Source organism: Procambarus clarkii, chromosome 16 (genome assembly GCF_040958095.1).
Source record: "Procambarus clarkii isolate CNS0578487 chromosome 16, FALCON_Pclarkii_2.0, whole genome shotgun sequence".
Lineage (NCBI taxonomy): Eukaryota > Metazoa > Arthropoda > Malacostraca > Decapoda > Cambaridae > Procambarus > Procambarus clarkii.
The window spans coordinates 8,759,535-8,765,135 of record NC_091165.1 but is presented as its reverse complement, the minus strand read 5'-3'; positions in this window follow the sequence as shown (position 1 = coordinate 8,765,135).

The following is a 5,601-nucleotide window of genomic DNA, read 5'->3' as shown; positions in this document are numbered from 1 at the left end:
GACTCTCGTAGTGCCCTCATGGCTCTCGGGTCCTTTAATCCGGTTCATCCAGTAGTTGTCGAGATCCAGCATTGGCTGTTTCTTGTTCACAGTAAATTTAAGTCGGTTGAGTTTTGTTGGGTTCCCAGCCATATTGGTGTGTCTTTAAATGAGCGTGCAGATGCTGCCGCCAAGGAAGCTGTCCGCTCTTGTCCCATCTCTCGTAAACGTATTCCATATTCCAACTTTTACCCAGTTACCCATTCCTCCGTCCTTACCTGTTGGCAGGCTTCATAGTCGTCTGTTACTGGTAACAAACAACGTACTCTTAAGTGTTTTGTTTCCTCGTTGCCGTCCTCCTACCACCGTAACCGGCGATGGGAAACAGCTCTGGCGAGGTTGCGTATTGGCCATACTCGCTTAACCCATGGTCACTTGATGGAGCGCCGCCCTGCTCCTTATTGTCCTAGTTGCATTGTCCCTCTTACGGTAGTGCATGTCCTTCTTGAATGTCCTGACTTCCAGGACGAGCGTGTGTCTTGCTATCCAACCGCCCCTCGCGATCACCTGTCCCTCAATAGAATTCTTGGTGACTCAGATACTTTGATATCGTTCGCCTTATGCGTTTTTGTTCTCGTATTGGCATCCTTGGTGATATTTAGCGCCCTCTGATTATTCTGCACATTTGATGGTGCTACATAGCCTTCCCGGTTGGGTGCCTTCTTTTGATAATTACTTACTTATATCTTCACAGAACAACAAGAAATATTGTATACCCACAAGCATTATGAAATTAAACATATTAAATACGTACACTTTTTCCTTTCTTTTCCATTAAACCAGACTAAGCCACTGCAATGCGTGACGGGTACAGCTAGTAAATAAATAAAACTATATAAATAAAAATGAAAATGTTAGTTTGTTCAAAATCGCTAATCTCCGATAGTTCTTTACCGATTACTTTGAAATTTTGACACAATGTCCCTTTCGTATCTGAGCAGGTTTTTATATACATACAATATAGATGTCACGTCTGTGACGAGAGAAAAACATGCTTTTTTAAAAATCTGTGTTTTTCATGTAAGGGAAATCTTTGAAACCACTTTACCGATTGCTTTGAAATTTTGACACAACGTTGCAATCAATTTGCCGCGTGGTTTGATATACCTGCTATATACATGCCTCACCTGTGACAGGAAAAAAATTTTTTTTTTTTTTTAACAGCGCCATCTGTAGGATGTAAGAGCAACACACGCTGTAATCTCCAAAAGTTTTTCACCGATTGCTTTGAAATGTTGACATAACGTTCCATTCGAATACGTGCGTGTTTTTATATATGTACTATATAGCTGCCACACATATGATAGGTAAAAAAAAATTAAAACGGTGCCATCTGTTGGATGTAAAATCAACACACTCTATTCCAAATATGTTACGATTCCAGTTTTATGTTTCCAACTGCATTGTTAAAAAAATTTTTCATTTATTTTGATTAATTTTCATTTTGATTTAATTATTTTGCATTGATTTTCGTTTTGATTTAATTATTTTGCGTGACATTTCATTGGAATTGAGCTATATTCTTTACCGTTCATTTCATGAGAATAGTTTATTTTTTATTTTTTATTTTTCTCATTTCCTTTTTTAATTGTTGTTCTTAATTTTCAGTGCAATTGGCAGTGGAATTGAGCTGTGTTGATTGATCTGCGTTTGAATTGAAATATTTCGTTAGTATTTTTTCTTTTGAAAACAAGAAAATGGACAATGCATTTATTTCACATCTGCATATGTGCCATAAATAACCATGAATCCACCAGCTACAACGTTAACTGCGTTCTTCACATTTTGTCAAAATGACGCGTTTGCGAAAACACTGCTGTATTCAGCAGTGCCTACGTATTACACATGAAATTCCAGTAGAAAATAATTTGAACGAAGAAAACGAGGAGATCGAGTCGATGGACAATCTGGCACATTCAAACAATACTTCTTTCTTCACATGCTCTTGATAAATGTGCTCGGTTAAACGTCTTTCCAACAATTGAGATTTGTGAACTGCATTACACATGCTACTTTCCGTAGTACATGTCATGCTCTGAATTTATTGGCGAACGACCGACACTGGGATGTGCATTCTTAATGCATCTAACAGGTTACATCCAAATCAAATTCGTGCATTGTTTTCAATCATATTGACCGCCTGCTCTCCATGATCTCCAACTGAGTAATGTCAGCACTGTGGAGAAATGCCCGACTGACCATTGGAACATTATCTAACACACTGCTGAGTTACAAACCCATTAAACTCTTTCATGCTCTCCACAAAAAAAAAAATAAAACTTTCCACAAGTGCATATTACAGGGGCCTCGTAGCCTGGTGGATAGCGCGCAGGAATTCGGGTTCGATCCCGCACGAGGCAGAAACAAATGGGCAAAGTTTCTTTCACCCTGAATGCTCCTGTTACCTAGCAGTAAATAGGTACCTGGGTGTTAGTCAGCTGTCACGGGCTGCTTCCTGGGGGTGGAGGCCTGGTCGAGGACCGGGCCGCGGGGACACTAAAAAGCCCCGAAATCATCTCAAGATAACCTCAAGATAAGTGCTATCGGCGTTTCGGGCAATCGACCGGCCTCACTGAAAAGTGCAGACTCTTTTGTATGTCCTGACCTTAATTTTCGATGTACATATTTCATTTTTGTACCAATGTGTACGCAATAGAATGTTCTAGAAGAACATATGTATAAAATGTCACCAAGGCACGAGTTAAATCACCACTAAATAAAGAACTATATCGATCACTAGCCGTGAACTCCAAATAGCTATGAAATGTTTATATTCTTTTCAAAGTTGTCAACTCCACACTTGTCCTGCAGCATTAAATTTGGTATCGTTGAGATCGCAATAAAATTCCCTATACGGACATATGCATATAAATGTAGAATCATGATCGCGGCTCACACGCAAGAGTGTGTGAATTGGGGGAAGTTTTACCTGTTACCGCACATCGGCGAAACCTGTATTCAAAAGTGTATATTCTTTTCACTGTCTTGACCTTAATTTTAGATGTACATATTTCATTTTTGTACCAATGTGTTCGCAATAGATTGTTCTAGAAGAACATATGTATAAAATGTCACACAAGAATGCGTTAGACTGGCACCAAATAAAAAAACCAATGATGATTACACTTGTCGTCTCAACAATACAATAGTCTTTCCATGAAGTTACAATACAATGCCGTTCTCCCAAATAGGCCATGTGGCTGTTAAAGAATACGGAAATTTAATGGCAAACATGTTCATACTATCCCAATGTCGATCGGATAAGAATTGGATATTATACAAATATTATTTAATCCGACGTAAATTTACGATGCTACTGCACCATCATGACAAAACGATCGCACTGGTATTTACAACTGCGGGGCGCGAAAGTGTTTAGGATTTCAACTTAGATTCAACAGAGCAGAAGTTGTTAAACACATATGGCAAAATCTTACTGAAGCGAACATACAAGTCATAAATACTTATACTCCGCCCAAGTAAAACAGAAACATGCAACACTTAGTGGGCCAGCCAAAGGCTTAGGGCCCACGCAGAAATATCCCTAAAAAAAAAAATCCAACAGAGTTATGGGAGAAATATTAATCGCACATGGCTAAAGATATTGTTCGTCGAATACGCAAGGTAAATTCAAATATGAACATGGATTTCACAGCAGAAATCTACAACGAAGCGTTGATAATGATTGAAGATTTGTGCTTAGAAATAGCAAACAATGTTCTCAGTTGGGAATACCATCATCGAATCGATCTGTTACTGCTTAGTTCGGATGTAGAATTGCGTCGTGGACAAAATTATAACACGGGTGATCTGTTATCATATGTGCAATCAAATATTCCTAACCTAAAGTATGAGCAAAAAGGCATTTACGATCAAATAATTAAAACTGTTAATAACGGGCTTGGAAAAATCTTCTTCTTAGATGCGCCAGGAGGAACTACTGAAACAAACCTATTTAGATTTATTCTGGCAGCAATTCGATCCCAAAATGGCATAGCCTAACTCTTGCGTTTTCCGGAATAGCTGCGACATTGCTACCAGGTAGAAGAACTGCTCATTCGGCTTTGAAATTATCATTGAATATGCAATTCATTGAAACTCCCCGTGCAACATTTCCAAAGCATCCGGCATGGGAAAAGTATTGCAGAAATACAAACTTATTGTTTGGGATGAATGCACATTGGCCCACAAAAAATCGCTCGAGGCTCTTGATCGATCATTGCAAGATTTGCGTGGGAACATCAGACTATTTGAAAACGCATTAATATTGCTTGCAGGAGATTTCATTCAAGCATTACCTGTAATTCCTCGATCGTGACCAGCAGATAAAATAAATGCTTGCCTGAAATACTCTACTTTGTGGTGTTACGTAAAGACGTTAAAATTAACTACAAATATGCGTGTCCAGCTGCAAAACGATCCATCAACTGAGATATTCTCACATCAGTTGCTGGAAATTTGGACGGAAACTTGCCGGTTGATCTGACCTCAGGACGAATTTCAATGACTCATAACTTCTGCAATTTAGTGATGTCAAAAGAAGAATTGGTTGAAAGAGTATTTCCCAATATCTAAACCAATTATAAAAATCACAATTGGCTGAGTGAACCAGCGGCCAAGAATAAAGACGTCTACTAACTTCACAATAATATTCAGTCTAACATCCAAGGCGAGGTAGTCACATACAAGTTCGTCGACACTGTTGCGGAAGCAGATGAAGCGGTTAATTATCCAACAGAATTTTGGAATTCACTCGAACTGCCAGGGATACCACCGCACGTACTGCAATTGAGAAGCGGTGTGCCAATTATCATGTTATGAAATATCAACCAGCCAAAGCTTTGCAACGGCATGCGAAGGACCTTTCAAAGGTGAAGATGTCCTCATTCCTCGCATTCCTATGATTCCAATGGATTTGCTACTTTAATTTAAGAGATTGTAATTTCCAATTCGATTGGCGTTTGCATTCACCATCAACAAAGCTCAGGGCCACTCTTTAGAATTGTGCGGTTTATATCTAGACACGGATTGCTTCTCACATGGAATATTATATGTTGTTTGTTCTAGATTTGGCAAACCGGACAATCTCCATTTCTCCACAGACAATGGAACAGCAAAAAATATTGTATACCCACAAGCATTGTGAAATTAAACATATTAAACACGTGCACTTTTTCTTTTCTTTCTTTTCCATTTAACCAGACTAAGCCACAGCAACGCATGGTGGGTACAGCTAGAATGTGTATAAATGAACATACGACCCCACTTCCAACTCACACTTGATAAACAATGTGGACTTAGTTAATAAGCTATCTACACTGAATTTAAATTTTTATTTTAAACTAATATGTTTTGATGGGACCTCTTTATTCACTACAGTACCTGTTGATGATCTGTTAGAATTTCTACGTGAGGAACTGCCCAAATATAATTTGAGCTTGCAGACCAATAAAGTATTGGAACTTATCAAATTGTGTATAAAAAACAGTTATTTTAGTTTTTAAGAAAATTTTTCAAACAAACATTTGGAATGACGATGGGCAATCCTCTTTCCCCGGTTTT